This window comes from Bufo bufo, chromosome 6 (genome assembly GCF_905171765.1).
Source record: "Bufo bufo chromosome 6, aBufBuf1.1, whole genome shotgun sequence".
Taxonomy (NCBI): domain Eukaryota; kingdom Metazoa; phylum Chordata; class Amphibia; order Anura; family Bufonidae; genus Bufo; species Bufo bufo.
The window spans coordinates 172,622,678-172,645,756 of NC_053394.1; positions in this window are offsets into that span (position 1 = coordinate 172,622,678).

The following is a 23,079-nucleotide window of genomic DNA, read 5'->3' on the forward strand; positions in this document are numbered from 1 at the left end:
CAGGATAAAAATCATAATAAATAATTGAATATAAAAGTGAAGCAAATGAAAAATCTGAGGTGAGGAAAAAAGGGGGAAGATAAAGAACACATGCGGATGTGTACACACACGTGTATCCCTTTCAGCACAGGGTCACTTCTAATCACTGGCCAGTGTTTCATAAGGATCTGTTTGATTTGTGTATGAGCCTTATTCAAATTCGTATTAAAATTAGCAGGAATCGGGTGTTAGCCTAAACATTACATTTCCTCCTCCCTGCAGGAGAAACCATTTTTTCTTAACTTTTTTTTATTTTTTATATATATATATAAAGGTCTGTATTAAAAAAATATTTTTGGGGTGCTTATGATTATTCAATTAAACCAGATATCACATTTCCTGTTTAAACAGGAAGGTGGTGAACCACATTTATCCATAGATCACAGGACCGTATCATAGATAGTGAGTTGCCATAGGATTTGGATTATAGCTAAACTGGGGAGCCCTTGTCTTCACCGTTAAAGGGATTAATTATCCCACGAGTAATGTAAAAATGAAAATCGGACATCATATAGTACGTGACAGTCTCTAACAAAGCTAGAACCAGCCCTGTACCTCACATGGATCCAGAGATCTCCACATTTATTGCTCAGGGGGTGTGCCCTTTCTGCAGCAGCTGGTGGAAGTTGAAGGATGGAATTGAACATGTATGTGAGCTAGACCGAAAATGTAAAAAAGGGTAAATCTGTATACAGATAGACTTCAGTAAATAACTCAGTAGCTATACTAAATTTTCAGTTACCTGCAATTACAAAAGTATGCAGATCAAAGTGCTGGTTTGAAAAATGTAGAAAATGTTGTCATGGGACAACCCCTTTAACCACCTTGTGGAAGTATTCCCCAGGTTATGGTCCCCAGACTACTCTCCTATATACTGACAAAAAAATAACACACCAAGAAGGAGTTGCTGGAATAGAATGACACTTTCTATGTGTGAATGTAATGATGATATACTGTATGTAAGTGATTACAATTAGGGATGAGCGAATGGACTTCGGATGAAACATCCAAAGTCGATTCACATAAAACTTCGTTCTAATACTGTACGGAGCAGGAGCTGCGTACAGTATTAGAATGCATTGGCTCCGATGATATTGCTTTGCGAAGTCTTGCGAGACTTTGCGCAAAAACTTTATAAATTAATTTGTACTGTAAAAAACATTTCCCGAACTCTAGTTCAGTTCCCGGTGGTACCTTGGAAGTAAACCTGAGTTCCGGAAATGTTTTTTTACACTACAAATTAATTTATGAAGTTATTGCGCGAAGTCTTGCGAGACTTCGCAAAGCAATAACTTCGGCTCATCGGAGTCAATACATTCTAATACTGTACGGAGCTCCTGCAGACCATTTCCCCACAGATGTTGTGGCTTGGTCTGTAGATCCTGCACACTCATAGGTTTCTGAAGCTTGTCCCATAAATGCTCCCTTGGCGATAAATCTGTCGACTAGGCAGGCCAAGGAAGTTTTGTAATCTGGCAGAGACATTCCTGGGAAATCCTTGCTAGACACATAATGGACACATAATGGATTCCATGACACCAAATTTCCTTCTGCTAAGCAACTGGAAATGGTTCTGGCAGTGACAGGGCTGTGTAATGGAGGCATGACAGTGGATGTGGCAGGATGGTGGATAACAAAACAGCGGAATATGCTCTTTTCTACTGGCAGATCAAACAGTCCTCTCTACTGTTGGGCTGTCTGGCCGTCTGGAGCCTGTTTGCCTTGTGTGCATGTCCTCTTTTAATCACTGCTCCCAACACCTCCACCAATTTATTGAAACAACCATCCTGCTTCTCTCTTTCCAGTGATGCACCTCCTTTCAAAGTCTGTTAACTGGGCAAAAAGTCATAACAGTGAACGATCTCTCACCAAGAGGTTCACTACCCAAAAGTAGCCTCTAAGAGTATTTTTATAGGGCAGCAGGGGAACCACACCTGTATTCATTTACATATCTACCTGAGACATAAGTGCATGTCGAGTTTTGCAACTATCCGACATTTCTGTGTTATTTTTTTGTCAGTGTATTTATTGTAAATAGAGAAAACAAAATTAAATTCATGTTTTCTAAATATGGAACATCTGTTAATTTCGATTTATATTCAAAAAGATTGAAGAAAAATAATTTTCTACAAAAACAAAAAACAGTTGTTTGTCCGTTATTTTGATACTGATGGCCTAAACTCTGGATAGCTGTCACAGTGAAGGGACAGCACTCAAGAATGTGATCCAAAGATTAATGGTTTTATTAGAGGTCCGCCAACATCAGGATAAGGTACATATCAGTCAATATTTCATGCTATATTAGAATGCCCTTTGTCAAGCTTAAAGGTGTTGCTAAGAATTAGAAAAATATGGTTACTTTCTTCTAAAAAGAGCATCACCCCTGTCCATGGATTGTATCTGGTATTGCAGCTCGGCTCCATTTTAGTAAATAGGGCAGATCTGCGCTACTGCAGACAACCTGTGAACAGGGGTAAGCAGCCATGTTTTTCTAATCCTTGACAACCCCTTTGATTAGGCATCCACTACTTTGGCATAGTGGAGGCGTGTACATTAACCTGATGTTGACGGACGTCTAATAAAACAATTCATAATTGCATCACATTCTTGACTGCTGTCCTCTCACTGTGATATGTATGTAGATACTTATCACAAGAAATTTAATCTACAAGAGCATTTGAGAGGTCAGACATTGATGTTTGAATAGAGGACGTGGCTCCCAGGCTCCATTCTAGTTAAACCCAAAAGTGCTTAGTGGGGTTGTACATGACTTTATGGACCTTGCTTTGTGCACTGGGGCACAATCATGCTGGAACAGAAAATTGCTTTCCCTAAACTGTTCCCACCAATTTGGAAGCATACAATTGTCAAAAATATCTTAGTATGCTAAAGCACTTGAGCTAAGGACCTATGCCACCCCCTCAAAAACAACCCCATAGCATTATCCCTCCTCCTTTACAGTTGGCCCAAAGCAGTCAGGCAGGTAACCTTCTCCTAGCATTTGCCAAAGCCAGATTCATCTATCAGACAGCCAGATAGAGAAGCGTGATTCAGGACTCCACAGAACACGTTTCCACTGCTCTAGAGTCCAGTGGTGGCGTAATTTACACCACTCCACTAATGCTTGGCATTGTACTTGGTGATATAAGGATTGCATGCAGCTGCTTGGCCATGGAAACCCAGGCCATGAAGCTCCTGGCACACACAGTTTTTGTGCTGTTAATTTCAGAGAAAATTTAGAACTGTGCAATTGTTGAGTCACCAGAGCATTGGTGACTATTTGTCATGAACATACCGAGACATACGGACATCCCAGCAACAGTGAGTGGCAGGAGATCTGTGAGACTGGCAACACGTGGTTTGATCTGCCGGGCTTTCCTTGTGGATCAATAGGTGTCTGTGTAGTTTCTGGTAATGGCCACACCCCTTGCCTCCAGGTGTTGCTAATGTGGTCATTTAACCTTACTTATTTATAGTTGCTTCTCCCACAATGTTGTGCGGTTTATACACTGAACAAAAATATAAACGCAACAGTTTTGTTTTTGCTCCCATTTTTCATGAGCTGAACTCAAAGATCTGAAACATTTTCTACATACACAAAAGACCTATTACTCTCACATATTGTTCACAAATCTGTCTAAATCTGTGTTAGTGAGCAATTCTTCTTTGCCGAGATAATCCATCCCACCTCACAGGTGTGGAATATCAAGGTGCTGATTAGACAGCATGAATCTTGCACAGGTGTGCCTTAGCCTGCCCACAATAAAAGACCACTCTGAAATGTGCAGTTTGATCACACAGCACAATGCCACAGATGTCGCAACGTTTGAGGGAGCATGCAATCGGCATGCTGACTGCAGGACTGTCTACCAGAGCTGTTGCCCGTGCAATGAAAGTTCATTTCTCTACCATAAGCCATCTCCAAAGGCGTTTCAGAGAATTTGGCAGTACATCCAACTGGCCTCACAACCGCCGACCACGTGTAACCACACAAGCCCAGGACCTCCACAACCAACATGTTCACCTCCATGATCGTCTGAGACCAGCCACCCAGACAGCTGCAGCAACAATCGGTTTGCATAACCAAAGAATTTCTGCACAAACTGTCAGAAACTGTCTCAGGGAAGCTCATCTGCATGCTCCTTGTCCTCATCAGGGTCTGGAACTGACTGCAGTTCGTCGTCGGCGGCTTGAGTGGGCAAATGCTGACATTCGATGGCGTCTGGCACATTGGAGAGGTGTTCTGTTCACAGATGAGTCCCGGGTTTTCACTGTTCAGGGCAGATGGCAGACTGCGTGTGTGGCGTCGTGTGGGTGAGCGGTTTGCTGACGTCGTGGATCGATTGGCCCATGGTGGTGGTGGGGTTATGGTATAGGCAGGCGTATGTTATGGACAACGAACACAGGTGCATTTTATTGATGGCATTTTGAATGCACAAAGATACCATGACGAGATCCTGAGGCCCATTGTTGTGCCACTCATCCACGACCATCACCTCATGTTGCAGCATGATAATTGCAAGGATCTGTACACAATTCCTAGAAGCTGAAAACATCCCAGTTCTTGCATGGCCAGCGTACTCACTGGACATGTCACCCATTAAGCATGTTTGGGATGCTCTGGATCGGCGTATATGACAGCGTGTTCCAGTTCCTGCCAATATTCTGCAACTTCGCACAGCTACTGAAGAGGCGTGGACCAACATTCCACCACAGGCCACAATCAACAACCTGATCAACTCTATGCGACGGAGATGTGTTGCACTGCGTGAGGCAAATGGTGGCCACACCAGATACTGACTGGTTTTCTGACACCCATGCTCCCCCCCCAGTAAGTCAAAACTGTGCACATTTCAGAGTGGTCTTTTATTGTGGGCAATATAAGGCACACCTGTGCAATATGCATGCTGTCTAATCAGCACCTTGATATACCACACCTGTGAGGTGGGATAGATTATCTCGGCAAAGGAGAAGTGCTCACTAATAAACATTAAGACAGATTTGTGAACAATATTTGAGAGTAATGGGTCTTTTGTGTATGTAGAAAATGTTTCAGATGTTTGAGTTCAGCTCCTACAAAATGGGAGCAAAACCGAAAGTGTTGCGTTTATATTTTTGTTCAGTGTATTTTCTGTTGGACCTGTGGATTGCTGGTGGTTGGGTCTCGGCTGAGTTCCTGGCGCTTCCATAGCCCCTTTTAAAGTTAAGTATTTCCTTTCCCTTTCGTATTTTGTTTGGGTTCTGTGTGTTGCATTTCCCTATTTGTATTAGGCCTGAGGGAGACTCCTGTTGTCACGAGGGTGTCAAGAGCCATGCCTGACTCCGTTATACCCGGGGTCAGGAAGTCGCAGCGGGTGGCTGCGCGCTCTATGTATAAAGATAGTGCTGATTCTTAATGGTAGCTTTCTGGGTTTGCCTTGCAACCCTTTTTGGCTCACTCCTTCTCCTCAGCTGTTTCTTGTCCGGCACTCCCAACCTCCTTTATATTCCCCTCTCCCACTTCTCTGGTTGCCAGATATAGAGCTTCCTGCCTGGACTTCTATACTGACCCACTGGAGCTGTGTAGCTGTGTTCCCTGGTTGTTGTTCCAGAACGTTACCCTCCGGATCCCTGTTGGACTTTTGTTGTCTGCTGTTGTCGTCCACCTGGGATTATATGTTTTGTCTGTGTTGTCTGTCCTCTCCTTGGTGTTTTCCTTTTAGTGTCAGTGGTGCGGACTAGTGTTCCCACCGCCCTATTCACTACGTAGGGCTCATCTTAGGGAAAGCCAGGGTTTAGACACGTGATCGGCGTACGGGTGAGGAACCCATCTAGGGACGTCAGGGCAGTCAGGTGCCAGCCTCAAGGTGAGTCAGGGGTCACCACCTTTCCCTCTCCCTTGGACAGGGCCTTCCCATTTCACTCTCTTTGCGTGACGCCGGTCATGACATTATATCTGGCCCTTTTTTTGTGTAGGTAGAAAAAAATAAAATAAAATAAAAATATTTATTTTTCTTTCTGCCTATCTAGAATCCAGCATGGATCCTATTGCTGCTTTGACAAGACAACTTCAAGGCCTGTCTATGGAGGTGGCAGGATTGAAGGCGTCGGTCCTCCAGCAACAGCAGCAATTGCAGCAGACCGCAAGCCCAGCGGTTGCTATGGGTAACCAGGTTGCTGCGGAACCCAAGGTTGTTCTTCCTGACAGATTTTCTGGGGGAAGGGACAAATTTGTGACGTTCCGTGAGGCCTGTAAATTATATTTTAAGCTGCACCCGCACTCCTCTGGTAATGAGGAACAGCGGGTGGGGATTGCTACTTCCCTGCTTCAGGGGGACCCGCAATCCTGGGCGTTCTCTTCACCCACTGATTCCCAGGCTCTCCGGTCAGTGGATGAATTTTTTGGGGCCTTGGGTCTCATATATGATGACCCTGACCGAGTCACCCTGGCTGAGTCGAAATTACGGAGACTCCTACAGGGAGAGCGGCCAGCAGAGGAGTATTGCTCAGAGTTTCGTAGGTGGGCTACGGATACCCAGTGGAACGACCCGGCTCTCAGGAGTCAGTTTTGCTCTGGGTTATCCGAAAGGGTTAAGAATGCGCTTGCGCTGTATGAGACCCCCTTTTCCCTTGATGCTGTTATGTCCCTTTCTATCAGAATAGATAGACGTCTTAGGGACAGATTGAAAAATCCTGAGCAATTGGTAACCCCTCCGAAGCAGCAGTTAGTCTGTACGGACCTAGAAGAGCCTATGCAGCTAGGAGGAACTACTCGTCAGGTCCATCCTCCTGAGGCTCGCCGTAGACAGGGGGTTTGTTTTTTCTGTGGGGGGAGGGGTCATTTCATTAATGTCTGTCCTTCCTTTCTAAAAAACAAAAGACCATCGGAACTACTAACCCCAGGCTATGTGGAGGATGTCAGCCGGGGGGTATACGTTTCCTCCATATGTACATCTCAATTTGTGTTGCCAGCAGCTGTTGTTTCTGGTGTTAAGAAGGAGACTATTTCTTTCTTTCTAGACAGTGGTGCAGGGGTAAATTTGATAGATGTCCATTTTGCACTATGGGTTTGTCTCTCTGTCCGCTACAGAGACCTATTCCCATATTCGCTATTGATTCTGCTCCTCTGTCTCAGAGAAACCTCACTCACATTGTCCATAACTTACACCTTCGGGTAGGGGACCACCATAACGAGTGTCTTTCATGTTATGTTCTGGAGGGGCTTCCCACTCCTGTGGTATTGGGTCTTCCCTGGTTGGTAGCGCACAATCCAGTGGTGGATTGGCAGGCCAGGGAGATATTGGAGTGGAGTGAGCATTGCAGAGAAAATTGCCTAAATAGCAATTGCTTAGTTGCTTCCATAGCTACTCTACCTACATTTGTCTCTGACTTTGAGGACGTTTTTTCTGAAAAGGGGTGCCAGAAGTTACCACCTCACCGTCCTTATGATTGCCCGGTTAACCTGATTCCAGGTGCAAAATTACCCAAGACCAGGTTATATAATCTTTCGGGTCCCGAGAGACAAGCCATGAAAGATTATATCTCCGAGAGCTTGGCTAAGGGACACATCAGACCCTCTTCTTCACCCGTGGCTGCAGGGTTTTTCTTCGTTAAAAAGAAAGATGGGGGCCTGCGTCCTTGCCTAGATTTCCGCGAACTAAACCTGATAACCATCCAAGACCCATACCCTCTTCCTCTCATTCCTGACCTATTCAATCAGATTGCGGGTGCTAGGTGGTTCTCCAAACTTGATCTTAGGGGGGCCTACAATCTGATTCGTATCAAGGAATGGGATGAGTGGAAGACAGCTTTTAACACCCCTGAGGGGCATTATGAAAATCTAGTCATGCCTTTCGGTCTGACCAATGCTCCTGCTGTCTTCCAACATTTCGTTAATGACATTTTTAGTCATCTTATCGGCAGGTTTGTGTTGATATACCTAGATGATATTTTAATTTATTCGTCTGATCTGAAAACACATGAGGTGCATGTCAGACAGGTACTGCAGGTCCTACGGACGAATAAATTATATGCGAAAATTGAAAAGTGTGTCTTCGCCGTTCAGGAAATACAGTTCCTAGGTTATTTATTATCTGCTTCAGGTTTCCGTATGGATCCTGGGAAGGTCCAGGCAATTTTAGATTGGGATCTTCCTGAGAACCTCAAAGCACTGCAACAGTTTTTGGGCTTCGCAAATTTCTATAGAAAGTTCATAAAAAATTATTCGGTGATTGTCAAACCGCTTACTGACATTACTAGGAAGGGGACTGATTTTTCTAAATGGTCTGACGCCACTAAAATTGCTTTTTCCTCTCTAAAAGAGAGGTTTACCTTGGCACCTGTACTAATCCAACCTGATGTCTCCCAGCCTTTTATTGTTGAAGTAGATGCGTCAGAGGTGGGAGTGGGGGCTGTACTGTCTCAGGGTCCGTCTCCTGGCAAATGGCGTCCTTGTGCTTACTTTTCTAAAAAACTATCTGCAGCGGAGAAGAACTATGATATTGGCAATAGGGAACTATTAGCTATTAAACTAGCGTTTGAAGAATGGCGTCACTTTTTAGAGGGACCAGTCCACCCCATCACGGTAATTACAGACCACAAAAACCTTCTGTACCTCGAATCAGCTAAGCGTCTCGCCCCTAGACAAGCTAGGTGGTCGCTATTTTTTACCAGGTTTAACTTTTTTATTACCTATCGTCCTGGGGCAAAAAATACTAAAGTGGATGCATTAGCTCGTAGTTTCCCTGGAAACTATTATTAAAGGAACATCATAATTCGGCACTTGCTGGGCACCCGGGTAGTAAAGCAACCTTGGAGCTATTGTCTCGTCGTTTTTGGTGGCCAAGGTTGCGTCAGGATGTAATGGATTTTGTGTCTACTTGTTCTACTTGTGCATGCGCGAAAGTCTCTCATACACATCCTGCAGGGTCTTTATTGCCACTTGTCATTACCAATAGGCCATGGACACATCTGTCAATGGATTTTATCACTGACTTACCTTTGTCTGCGGGTAAAACAGTTATCTTGGTAGTAGTAGACAGGTTTAGTAAAATGGTACACTTCATTGCGTTACCCGCACTACCTAATGCTAAGACTCTTGCTCAGGTATTCATCAGTGAAATCGTGAAGCTTCACCGGGTCCCTTCCGATGTTGTTTCGGATCGGGGAACCCAGTTTATTTCTAAATTTTGGAAAGCTTTTTGTTCCCGTGTGGGGGTACACTTGTCCTTTTCCTCGGCTTTCCATCCTCAGTCGAATGGACAGACTGAGCGTACCAACCAAAACCTTGAGACATATCTAAGGTGTTTTGTGTCTGAGAACCAGGAGGTGTGGTCATCATATTTACCGTTAGCCGAGTTTGCCATAAATAATCGCCGTCAGGAATCCACTGGCAAGTCACCATTTCTTGGTGCATATGGTTTTCACCCCCAATTCTGTACTTTCAAAGAGGGGGGGTCTTCTGGGGTTCCTGAAGAGGAATGGTTTTCGTCATCTCTTTCATCTGTATGGCAGAAGGTGCAAGCTAACTTGAAAAATATGGGAGGTAAATATAAATGCAATGCTGATAAGAGACGGTCGCCAGGTCCGGACCTAGGAGTGAATGACTTTGTGTGGTTGTCTACTAGGAATATTAAATTAAAGGTTCCCTCTTGGAAACTGGGTCCTAGGTTCATTGGCCCTTACAAAATAGTAGCCATCATTAACCCCGTGGCTTTTCGCCTGGAGCTACCTCAGACTTTTAAAATCCATAACGTCTTCCATAAGTCGTTACTCAAGAAGTATGTTCCACCTCTAGAATCGTCACCGCTGCCGCCCCCTCCTGTTGTTGTGGATGGTAATCTAGAGTTTTAAATATCCAAAATTGTTGATTCTCGTCGGGTCCGCCGCTCTCTTCAATATCTGGTGCATTGGAGGGGTTACGGTCCCGAGGAAAGAATGTGGGTTCCAGCGTCTGAGGTAAACGCCGACAGGTTAGTTCGGGCTTTTCATGCCTCTCATCCTGAGAGACCTAGTCCTGAGTGTCCGGAGGCCCCTCGTAGAGAGGGGGGTACTGTGACGAGGGTGTCAAGAGCCACGCCTGACTCCGTTATACCCGGGGTCAGGAAGTCGCAGCGGGTGGCTGCGCGCTCTATGTATAAAGATAGTGCTGATTCTTAATGGTAGCTTTCTGGGTTTGCCTTGCAACCCTTTTGGCTCACTCAGGGATCCGTAGCTCCTTCTCCTCAGCTGTTTCTTGTCCAGCACTCCCAACCTCCTTATATTCCCCTCTCCCACTTCTCTGGTTGCCAGATATAGAGCTTCCTGCCTGGACTTCTATACTGACCCACTGGAGCTGTGTAGCTGTGTTCCAGAACGTTACCCTCCGGATCCCTGTTGGACTTTTGTTGTCTGCTGTTGTCGTCCACCTGGGATTATATGTTTTGTCTGTGTTGTCTGTCCTCTCCTTGGTGTTTTCCTTTTAGTGTCAGTGGTGCGGACTAGTGTTCCCACCGCCCCATTCACTACGTAGGGCTCATCTTAGGGAAAGCCAGGGTTTAGGCACGTGATCGGCGTACGGGTGAGGAACCCGTCTAGGGACGTCAGGGCAGTCAGGTGCCAGCCTCAAGGTGAGTCAGGGGTCACCACCTTTCCCTCCCCCTTGGACAGGGCCTTCCCATTTCCCTCCCTTTGCGTGACGCCGGTCATGACACCTGTTCGTCCTTCCTTTTGGAGGAACAGGTAGTCTTGTCCCTGCGATTAGTACTAGGGTCCTATAGGGCTAGATAGGACTCTAGGTATTCCTGCGTATGAACACGCCTACCTCTGGGGTCTGTTCTAACTGGTAGTCAGTCAGGATTTTGGTTAGGGTTTTACTAGGAGGTGTCCATCTTCCTTCCCTAGTTCTCAAGCCTGATTCCCTGTTCGCCCCCTTTCCTCCTATGCTCGGTGTGGTGTTTCCCTCCCACACCGCGCGTGACACTATTATGTGTCTCAGAACTTGACAATTCCGCTCAATAACTTTATGTAATCTGCCACTTTGTGAGTTTCAGTGGCTCCTAAATACTTTCACGGTGCAATAATACCACTTACATGGAATATCTAGGAGAGAAGAAATTTCATGAACTGTCTTGTTACAATAGTGACATCCTAGTACTATGACATCTATGACAATAGTGACATCCTAGTACTATGAAGTGCCTTTTGCGTTGGGGCATTAGAAGAATTCTGATATCTCAGACTTTTTAGTCTAACCAGACTGTCTATTACTCTGCAATTCCTCTAGCGCCGTTCTATGGAAACAATAGGTTTAACGAGTACACCAAATGCTTGAAATAACTTCAACTTTTCTTCATATAACACTGCCGCCTCCGCAGCAGATAGTCGATGTATTTAACACGTGTTGAATAAAGTATCATGAAATGGCGGTATGCATAAGATGGTTCAACTGTTCAATCTTGGGGGGGGGGAGAGCGGAGGCAGCGCCAGATGTGTAGTACAGTATAAAGTAATTAAAGTAATACAGAAGTAATGCGCTTACCAGAGTGTGTTGTGAGGAGTAACAACACCTTGAAGAGCCCTGCTGGTAAATAAACCCGACCAGCATCCGGGGAGTGCCTTGCTGCAGCCTTGGTTCCAGGACGCATTTATAGATTAAATGCGGGAGCAATGTAAAGTAGATCAAAAGAGAAAAAACTGGAACTGCTTATTCCTTTTTTTTGGCGCTGCTAGGCTGGATATATCACGCAGGTAAAAAGTAGTATTTTATTTGTCTACGCGTTTCGAGGGAATTGGACCCTACTTTTTACTCTACTACCTGCGTGATATATCCAGCCTAGCAGCGCCAAAAAGAAAGAATAGCAACGGAGCGAGGCGCAGACATAGCGCAGGGCGTACTGACTTAGGGGGAAGACTGTAGGCTAGTAAGGGGTTAATGATGCTGGGTTGGTGCATGGTGGGGGGGCTGGTCTGCTGAACGGAGTGGGGGGAGCTGGTAGTTTGGCGGGCTGTATATAAATCACTGAGGGAGGGGCTACTGGTCAGTTGCCAGCTAGAGCCAGCGAGTTTTTGTGTGTCATGGCCTCCATGGATGAACTTTTGGCGTCGGTGCGGGCCGCAGTGGAGTTACATGGTATGGATTTTCTGCAGCAGACCATCCAGGCTGCTCTTAACCTCCCCCCCCCTCCGCTTCCGGTTGTGTCCGCTCGCGCTGTCAGGGCTAGGAGATCGGTCCCGCCTGAGCGCTTGAGCCCTGAATCCACCCCTCGGGTCCGCCGACGTATTAGGAGCCCCGCCATGGACCCTCCGCTGCGGTCTGTGGTGTCCGTAGCCGGTCGGACCCTCAGGCGCAGCGGGAGGAATCCGGGATCGCGTGGCAGGCCGGCGGGAGAGGGACGGGTTCCCCCCAGGCCTGTTTCCCATTCAACAAGGGGGAGTGTGCAATCGCATGCGGCTGCATCCCTGCGAGATGTTCCGCGCGGGGAGTGAGCCAGGAGGGCCTTACCTGAGGCTGGAGGAAGCAGTGCGGCCGGGCCGTCTACCGGTTTGGGCCTTCAGGCGGCCGAAGTTGCTGGTTCGTCTTGCTCTGCGGCGGATGGATACAGGCCGGCAGCTGAGGAGTCCAGGGAGCGCGCAGGAGCTGGTGTGGAAGAGGATGTGTCGCTGGCCGACGTCATTGCACCCAAATGGTTGAGGAGTGGGATAATGTGGCTCCGCCCCCTGAGCAGTGGCATGGAGAGGCGGCTTGCAGTGCAGCTGCTGGAGAGTCTCTTCAGTTGGGGGCAGGAAGAATGGACAGACTGCGGCCAGGTGATCGGGCCCACACATCAGGGAGTGGGATTATTACCCTCCCCTCACGTCAGCTGCAGGAGGGGGAGGCATCACAGTTGGAAGAGGGAGAACTGGATCCGGGAGCGGACGTCACGGCAGGCGGAAGAGATGTTTCCATTCTGGAGGTCGCCGTGCCCTGCGGAGCAAGCACGCCGGTGGGAGTGTCTGAGAGTGGATCCGCGGCTGCCGGAGGATCCATCCGGGGACGGCCAGGTGAGATGACGTCGTGTCAGATGCCGGTCCAGTACAGCATAGTGGGGGGGGCGGATGTTTTAGCTCGGGAGGTACTGTCTGGTATGCTGTCTTTGCTGTCACGGTTGGGGACCGGGGCGCCTGTATCTCCGGTGTCAGTTTGGGGGTCCGCTCAGGCGTTGGATCAAGGGATGGTGCATGGTTCTGGTGGGGCCGGGGAGAGTGTCTCCGCTGTCGGTTTGCAGGCCTCAGGTTCAGGGTCAGTGGCGGCTGTTAGAAGTGATGTGGGGGATGGAGTTCGGTTGGCGGATGCTGCAAAGGGGGAGATATATGTGTGTTTTGAGGGACCGCTGGGGGCTCACTTGAAGCAGGACATTAGGGACAAGATATGGAAGGATGAATATGTGGAAATATTCTCATTGCTTCCGTTGGAAATTTTTTATTTAGATAGGGGTAAACCTGATGAGAGTAAGAAAGAGGAGGAAGAACGGAGGTGGTATAGATTGATCCCGCGTACGTTTCAGAATTGGCTTCAAGCCTTTGCGATTTTGGCCAGTGTGGTAGGGGAGAAATCGCCTGAACATTGCTCTGCACTGTTCTGCTATATGGACGCGATAGGGGAGGCTCATCGGACGTATGGGGGTGTGGCGTGGCTTAGGTATGATGAGCAGTTCCGGCAGCGGAAGGCGGTCAGGCCCAGCATACGATGGGATCATAAGGACATAGGTCTCTGGATGCGGCTGATGGCGGCGCCTAGGGGAGGTTCTCAGCCCTTTTGGGGAGCGGCCGGGGGTCCCTCGGCCTCGGAGTTTCAAGGAGGAAATAGAAGGGGTTGTTGCTGGCAGTATAATGAAGGACATTGCAGGTTCTTGTCAGACTGCCGGTACAAGCATGAGTGCTCCGGTTGCGGTGGCCCCCATAGTTTGTCGCGGTGTTTCCGGCGAGGGAAGGGTAAGGGACCCGAGGCTACGCAGAAGAGGGGTGACGCCGGCCGGTGAGGGTGGAAGAGATGGAGCCCTATTTAAGGAAGTATCCAAATAGGGAGGTAGCTCGGTTGTTGTTGGCGGGGTTTACTGAAGGTTTCGTGATTCCGTGTAGTTTAGTTGGGCCGAGTGTATCGGCTAGGAATTTGACCTCGGCGTTGTGCCATCCGGGTGTGGTAAAGGATAAGATTGAGAAGGAGGTTGCGGCTGGCAGGGTTGTAGGCCCCTTTAAGGAGTGTCCTTTGCCTGATTTGTGGGTCTCCCCGTTGGGTTTGGTGCCTAAAAAGGAGCCCAATAAGTTTAGGCTGATTCATCATTTGTCCTATCCGCAAGAGGGGTCTGTGAATGATGGGATTGCTGATGAGTTGTGTTCTGTGTCCTACATGTCGTTTGATGCGGCGGTGCGATGGGTTAGGCGTTTCGGGCAGGGCGCCCTGCTCGCTAAAACGGACATTGAGGCTGCTTTTCAGTTGTTGCCCATCCACCCGGATAGTTTGCATTTACTTGGTTTCCAATGGGAAGGTTGTTTTTACGTGGATTGTTGTTTGCCGATGGGCTGCGCAATTTCTTGTTCTTTGTTTGAATTGTTCAGTTCGTTTTTGGAATGGGTAGTGAAACAGGAGTCGGGGTGGAATTCGGTATTGCATTATCTGGATGATTTTTTGTTCTTAGGTCCGGCTGTATCCAGTGTGTGTGCGGTTTTGTTGCATATGATGGAGCAAGTGGCGGCGAGGTTTGGGATCCCTTTAGCGGGTGAAAAAACGGAGGGTCCTTCCACTGTATTGACGTTTTTGGGAATTGAGATTGACCGCATGGCCATGGAATGTCGGCTACCAGACAACAAGGTGTCTGATTTGTTGGCTGAGGTTGTCTTCCTACGTAGGGCCAAAAAGGTCCAGCTCAAACGGGTTCAGTCGGTCTTGGGCAAACTGAATTTCGCTTGTCGTATTTTGCCGATGGGACGGGTTTTTTGTCAGCGCTTGGCGTTGGCTACTGCGGGAGTTACTGCATCGTTTCATTACTTGCGGTTACCGGCTGAGGTAAAGGAGGACTTGGCGGTTTGGGAGAGTTTTCTTGGGGAGTATAATGGGCGGTCTATGTGGATGGAAGAGGCGATTAGTAGTGTGGATTTGGAATTATTTTCGGATGCGGCAGGTTCGGGTGGATATGGTGTTTTTTGTCAGGGACAATGGAGTTATGGCCGGAGGAGTGGAGACGGGCTGGTGTCCTCGGCAACTTGGTGTTGTTGGAGCTTTCCCTATTGTTTTGGCTACAGAGTTGTGGGGGGAATGGCTTAGGAATCGGCGGGTGCGTTCCTACTGTGATAATTTGGGTGTGGTACAGGCATTTAATAGTCAGACAGCCAACTCTCCGCCGGTGTTGAATTTGCTAAGGCATCTGGTGTTGAGGGGTTTGCGGTTGAATGCATGTTTTGTTGCTGTGCATGTTCCTGGGGTAGACAACTCACTTGCTGATTCCCTATCTCGTTTCCAGTGGGATCGCTTAGGCGGCTTGGCGCCGGGTGCTGAAGTCTGGGGGTTGCCCTGTCCCCAGTGGCTCTGGTTCATGGCCTTGGGATGTCAGCTGATCTGATTAGGCAGTCGCTTAGTAGAGGTACGTGGGCGGCCTACTCAGCAGTGTGGGCTTTGTGGGAGGAATTGATAGAGCGGGTAGGTGGTTGTAGTTCGGTTGATGATTTCCGGACGTTTGTTTTTTTGGGTGGGTTCGTGTTATGCGGCAGGTTTGTCTTTCTCGGTAGTGTCAAAGAGGGTTGCGGCTGTGGCGTTCTGGGTGCGCTGGCGGGGTCTGCCGGATGTTTCTAAGTGTTTTGTGGTTCGGCAGGCGTTAAAGGGTTACCGTCGTGGGATGATTTGGAGGCCAGTGTCTTTCGAGGTGTTGCAGTTGTTGTGGGAGAGGGCTGAGTCGGTTTGTGTGTCGGCATTTGAGGTGTTTTTGTTTAGGGCTGCGTTTTCGCTAGCCTTTTTGGAGCATTTTGTATTTCTGAATTTGTAGCGGCTAGTCGCTCGGGTGGTGGAGGTTTGTTGTTGGAAGATGTACTGTTGTGGGGAGGCGGTTTGCGGTGCGTAATACGCAAGTCTAAAACTGATCAGGAAGGTAGAGGTGTGGTTTTGTGGCTTAGGCAGTTGGTGGGGTCGGTACTTTGTCCAGTGCATTGCGTTGAGGAATATTTGGGAGTGCGGCCAGATGGACCGGGTGCATTGTTGGTTCACCAGGACGGGTTGCGGTTGTTTCGCTTCCAATTCATATCTGTTTTTAGGAAGTGTTTGTTGGCGGCGGGTTTGCCTGTTAATGATTATGCATCCTACTCCTATCGGATCGGGGCAGCAACTGAAGCGGCCAGGTGGGGGCTGGGTGAAGAGGTTATCAAGCGTATTGGGCGCTGGGAGTCGGATTGTTTTCACTCGTATATTCGGCCTCATCTTTTATGAATGATAGTTGGGCGGGGCTTCTGTGAGTGGGAAGTGAGTTGGTGTTTTTGGATCTGGTATGAATATGTTTATTTTCTGTTACAGGGGCAGCGCCTTGTCTGGCATGGATTTTCGGGCACTCGTACGTCCATTGGGGGGCCTTACGTGCGGATGTTAGGAGGAACGGACGCCAATTGGGTTTCCCGACGGAAGATGGTAATCCGGTGGATTGGGTTGAGGGGGCTCCTTTGGGGTCGGGTGTTGCCTGAAATTCATGTTAATGCCACTTTAGATCTGCCGCCTGATATATTAGTGCTCCATGTTGGGGGCAACGATCTGGGTGTGCGGCGATCTCGGGATGTGATCCGGGACATTAAGTTGGATGTGCTGCGCTTATTGTCGGATTTTCCTGATTTGTTGATTGTATGGTCGGAGGTGGTTGCGAGACGTTGCTGGCGGTTGGCCAGGTCAGTGGATCGTATCCATAAAGCCCGGGCAAAATTTAATAAGGAGGTGGGGCGTTTTGTTCGCAGGCAGGGTGGTTTGGTGGTAAGTTCTTGAGAGCGGATGGTGTGCACCTGAATGACGTTGGCATAGACATGTGGGCATTGGGTATTCAGGAGGGTTTGGAGACTGCCCTTAAGGTGTGGCGGGATGCCCACAGGTGAGGTGTCACTGGTGGTCGTTTGGTGGCTGCTTGATATGGGATCCTGGGGGAGCAATTCAATGGTTAAGAGATACAGGACATGTTGGAGCCTGCATCTCATATGGTTTGTTAATACCGAGGATGGGGCTCCTGTTTGGGCTACAAGGCCTACAGGAGGGATACTGGTATACTTCAAGGAGTTGGTGCCCTTGGGTCGGTGAGTGCGGCCAAGGGTAAGCTTGAAGTACGAGGTGAGGCAGTGAAGGAGGATACTGCTAGTTTGGGTTGCCCTCCAGGATCCTTGTTACGGTGCAGTAGGTGATAATGTTGAGGGATGTTTAAAAAGTGCCTGCTGTTGTTATTGTTATTATTATTCATGTTATATGGTGAAAGATGTTGCTTGTAATGTGTGGAATAATAAAGTTTGGCCGTCATGGTCATTTTACCAAAGCAAGTAGGTGTTGGTGTGATTATTTAAAGGGGATCAGGGTAGGTATTAGTAGACGGAGGAAATTCTTCCATCCTATTAAGTCATAAGCAGTTCCAGTTTTTCTCTTTTGATCTACTTTACAACTGTTCAATCTTATCATTCAACATAAAATGGTGGATATATTTCTCTCTTAAGTATCTATACTCTCACTTTAAGTTATTTAAGCACTTTATGATCTCTCTGAGAGGTATATCTGAGGTCTAACTAATAGTTCACTTGCTGAATTTGGTCGCAATTTGCAATATGCAGTTAGCAGTAACTATTTGCAGATTGGTTGAGTATGATCTGGTATGGTTGTATGCAATTTGGATTGCAATATGAAATCTGAATGGTTGCAATTGTTTGTATAGTATTTGTAGTTTGCAATTGGTGGAACTGTAAGTAAACACAGGGCCGGTTCTAGGTAAAATGGGGCCCTGGGGCAAAAAACAATAAGCCCCCCCCCCCACATGACTCTTGCTGACCTTTAATGTCCCCCACATCACTACAGAAATACAGCGCCCCATACCTCTTACATTTAGTGACATCTCCTTTGATGTAAATGTTCTCTGTCCTCGTCTTCTCCTTTCAGACCTTCAGACCAGACCACCATTTTGTCGCCATTTTCTGCCTCTGCAGTTTGACAACAAAAAAAAAAATCTTAGTTTACTACTTTTCCATCATCCTCCCATCTTCTGGACAAATCATCCTACTACCCCTAATACCGTGCCACTGTGCTCCTCAATACCATACTGCAGAAACAGATAATACTAGTACCACACAGAGCTCCCCCATATAAAATACCCTTTGTTTGTGGCCTCAGTAGAAGCCCCCATAGTGCCCCATAATAATGTGCCAGTATCAAGTGCCTCTCTTCCACCCCCCATGTGCCAGTAACAAGTGCCTCTCCATGCCCCCCATGTGCCAGTAACAAGTGCCTTTCCATGCTCCCCATGTGCCAGTATCAAGTGCCAACCCCCCCATGTGCCGGTATCAAGTGCCAGTATCAAGTGCAAACCCCCCTATGTGCCAGTATCAAGTGCCACCCCCCCACATCCCCCTCCACCCCCATGTGCCAGTATCAAGTGCCTCACGCTCCCCCTATGTGTAAGAACAGATAGTCCGGCATTAAAAAACAAAACTAAAAAAACACTTATACTTACCTCCATCACACAGTGATGCAATGCAGGCCTCTTCCGGACTGTGTACCGCGCTGTACGGCTCAGGCGACGTGATGACGTCTCTCCCTCCCCTGCCCCACAGCACAGCCATCTGTATCGCTTTCCTGAGGACGGCGATGCAGATGACTATGGAGATGAACGCTTCCACAATGGAAGCGTTCATCTCCCTGTGACCTGCCTCTAGTTGCAGGCCGGTGTCGGGTGGTGGGCTTGGGGGCCCCTAAGGACTCAGGGGCCATGGGGCAATTGCCCCCCTTGCCTATACAGAAGTGCCAGCCCTTAGTAAACACACATATAACTGGTTCAGTATCAAAAAATGAAAAGAAAATATTCAGGCGGTGTGGCGAAACCGACCTCGCCACTGGGTTTTGGAGAGGACTGGCTGCTGGCCTCTTGCCCCAGGATTATGGGCCATATACTAACTTTTAAACCCTTGAACCGATTCAAGTGAATTTTGGATAGGTTTGTCCCCACGTTATACTGTTTGAATTAATGTAAGTTATATGTATGGACAATGTAAACTCACAAAGTTGTAACAATCTATAATAATTGTAACTTGTCAGCTTGGGAGGAAAATGCTGGGTGTGTTTCTATTGTGCCATTGTCCCATTGTGTGTTTAAATGGTGATGTCTGTCCTGTTGTATCTACATGTGTATTGGCGATCTCCCTTTGTTCTGAGAGATAATTGGATTGCTCCTCAGGTTGTCTCCAGACAGAGGGGAGGAGACCATGATGCATTGTGGGGATATGTTGTCCTATGTCCCAGTCTTCATTCTGGTCCTCTGGGGGCGTGAACGATTGGTTGCTGTAGTTACATTGTATGTGTTGTTAATTACTGATTGGTTATATTTCAAACCCCTGTGGGCAGTACTATGTTTTTGGTTTGTGAATAAAAGAGGCTGTACATGAAGTACAGTCAGTTCCTGTTTCACCTTCAACATAGAGCCTCGTCTCATGTGTGTGGGGATTGCTATACGTGTATACTCCCCTGGCTATAACTACTAGCTCTTTTAAGGGCTGTTCCTGATCTCTGGTTTTAGGAGAGGTCCACCCACTGGAGCCTGGAGCCTTGTCGTAGGTCCAGGGTGGGTAGGAGACGGTGAGACCTCAACCAAGCTTCGGCGGTTCGTGGGGTCTGCAGTGCGTACGGCGTCAAGTGGAGTGCTTGGAGTCCTCGGAAAGCACTAGGAGCATTCATTCAACGGAGGTACCCGGTCGGTGTACCAGGTGATCCGTTACATTGGTGGCAAGCAGTGGGATGGCGTCCTAGTGTGAGGAGAAGCAGCTCGGAGACACCGTTCGTGGATTTACTAAATTGAGGGTAACGCTAGTATCCGTACAGCGCCCCTGGCTACAGCAGGATGGAATCGGCTAGTCTTCAAACAGCGTTCCACTACGAGGATGAGGATGACCCGGACTGGAGGGATGCAGTCCGGAAAGGCGTCTGGTATGATGCCCTGGAAAATGCCCAGCGGCGGCGGGGCGAGTGTCTCCCCAGTGAGGAACAGCAGTTGCGGATGCGAGTGGCCCTGCGAATGCCCCTTCTGGGAGAGAAGCCCCTGAATGAGTGGGTGACAGAACTGGAGAGCCTGGTATGGAAGGAGCTTTGGCTAGATGACGCCTACCAGGCACTCTGGTGGTATGTGATTCGGCACTCCCCCTGGATGGCTGAGCACGACAGACCCGAGGGTGAGAATTCTGATGGCCCTGGCCTGTTGTTTGAGGCCTTCGCAGAACCGGAGTTCGGAGATGCTGGAGCGTCCCGGTTCTGGGATATCTATGACTACAGGGAGGCTATGCATGATTGGGCTACAGCGAGAGAGGTGAGACAAGACCTGGCATCTCTAGTGACAAAGGAGTGGGAGCTGGAGCAGGACTACCAATACTTCTTCAGCTCAATTCGGTCCCAATATACACTGCCAGAGAGCTGGGTGGCAGTCCCAGACCTACAACCCTACAGCTGGGAAGACCCGACTGAAGTATCCCCTGCTTCAGTACCAGCTACAGAGGTAGAAGTCCTCATAAACTGGTCCTGTGAGGAACCACAACAGGCAGGGGGAGACGGGACCGAGGTCTCTCCACCGGGATGCTGGGCAGCTGGCCCAGACCCTCAACAGCAGCCGGAGTTGCCAGGTGTGGACGCAGGTGGTCCTTACTCGCAAATGTTGAGGGACCTCACAGACTGGTCCTGGGAGGACTCACAGATGGCAGGTGGAGATGGGACCGAGGTCTCTCTACCAGTCCTACAGAGATGCTGGACGGTCGGTCCAGATCTCCAGCCATCTCCGCAGGGATACCAGGAGGAGGAGGGAGACAGCACCCCTAACTCCGATGGTGCAGATGGGACCGCGGTCTCTGCACCAGGCCTACCGGGATGCTGGACGGCCGGTTCAGATCCCCCACCAACCCTGCAGGAATGCCAGGAGGAGGAGGTAAGCGATTCCTCCTCTCCACAGCCGATCTGCAACAAGGTCCTGGGGATAGGATCCCCTGACCACATCCCAGCGGAAGAGCTGGCATCTGGGCAGAGCGCAGTCGGCCTCTGCCCTCCCCTATCCTCTTCTCCAGAGCCGGACTTCCCACAGGCTACCCCAGCGGAAGAGCTGGCATCTGGGCAGAGCGCAGTCGGCCTCTGCCCACCAAGTACCTACAGTTCCAAGCTGGAGAACCACAAGGAAGCGAGGAGTAGCAGATGCCCACTCAACAGCTGGGGACATACAGAACAGAGCCAGGCCCCAAGATTCAACAGGTCCAGTATTGGGTTGTGGTTGGACTGCCAGACTAACTCAGGTACTGACCGTGAGGTCAGGTATCTGGTTAGTCTTCCCTGGGAGGGGGAGATGTGTGGCGAAACCGACCTCGCCACTGGGTTTTGGAGAGGACTGGCTGCTGGCCTCTTGCCCCAGGATTATGGGCCATATACTAACTTTTAAACCCTTGAACCGATTCAAGTGAATTTTGGATAGGTTTGTCCCCACGTTATACTGTTTGAATTAATGTAAGTTATATGTATGGACAATGTAAACTCACAAAGTTGTAACAATCTATAATAATTGTAACTTGTCAGCTTGGGAGGAAAATGCTGGGTGTGTTTCTATTGTGCCATTGTCCCATTGTGTGTTTAAATGGTGATGTCTGTCCTGTTGTATCTACATGTGTATTGGCGATCTCCCTTTGTTCTGAGAGATAATTGGATTGCTCCTCAGGTTGTCTCCAGACAGAGGGGAGGAGACCATGATGCATTGTGGGGATATGTTGTCCTATGTCCCAGTCTTCATTCTGGTCCTCTGGGGGCGTGAACGATTGGTTGCTGTAGTTACATTGTATGTGTTGTTAATTACTGATTGGTTATATTTCAAACCCCTGTGGGCAGTACTATGTTTTTGGTTTGTGAATAAAAGAGGCTGTACATGAAGTACAGTCAGTTCCTGTTTCACCTTCAACATAGAGCCTCGTCTCATGTGTGTGGGGATTGCTATACGTGTATACTCCCCTGGCTATAACTACTAGCTCTTTTAAGGGCTGTTCCTGATCTCTGGTTTTAGGAGAGGTCCACCCACTGGAGCCTGGAGCCTTGTCGTAGGTCCAGGGTGGGTAGGAGACGGTGAGACCTCAACCAAGCTTCGGCGGTTCGTGGGGTCTGCAGTGCGTACGGCGTCAAGTGGAGTGCTTGGAGTCCTCGGAAAGCACTAGGAGCATTCATTCAACGGAGGTACCCGGTCGGTGTACCAGGTGATCCGTTACAGGCGGCACTCACCGATCAGTGCAACAGGCTTTTTTAATCCTCAAATGGATCGCTGGGTACATCAAAAGCTGAATACATGAGCAATTGTAACTGATTACATCTGTAGCTGAATACATCCATGACTGAATACATCAGGAAGCTGAATACATCCAAAGCTGAATACATCAGAAAACTGGGTACATGTATATAGCTGAGTACATCAAAAGCTGGATTCAAAAAGCTGAGTACATATAAGTGTGGCATGGGACGGACTTACATACAGGCATGCAGTGGTTGAAATTCGGCGACGGCCGTTTCGCGCGTCAGCGCTTCATCTGGCCCTAGTATAACTGCGCGTCCGCGCTAGTTATTTAAACATCGGCTCCGGCGTCTCACCATTGTGATGTCATCTACTGCGTCACTAACTCTGCGCACTTGTCTGACGTCGCCCTGGAGCCGGTGTTACATAGTGTATTAAAACACAATTAAAAACCAACCAATCTCTTGCTGATACATTAGAGAAACACTTGCCAATCTATTTTATCATTTAGACCTAGCGGGCCCATAGCGCCCAAACGCAATATCCATCTATTTTCTCTCCTTAATAATTTGCGGTGCCTGTCTCCTCC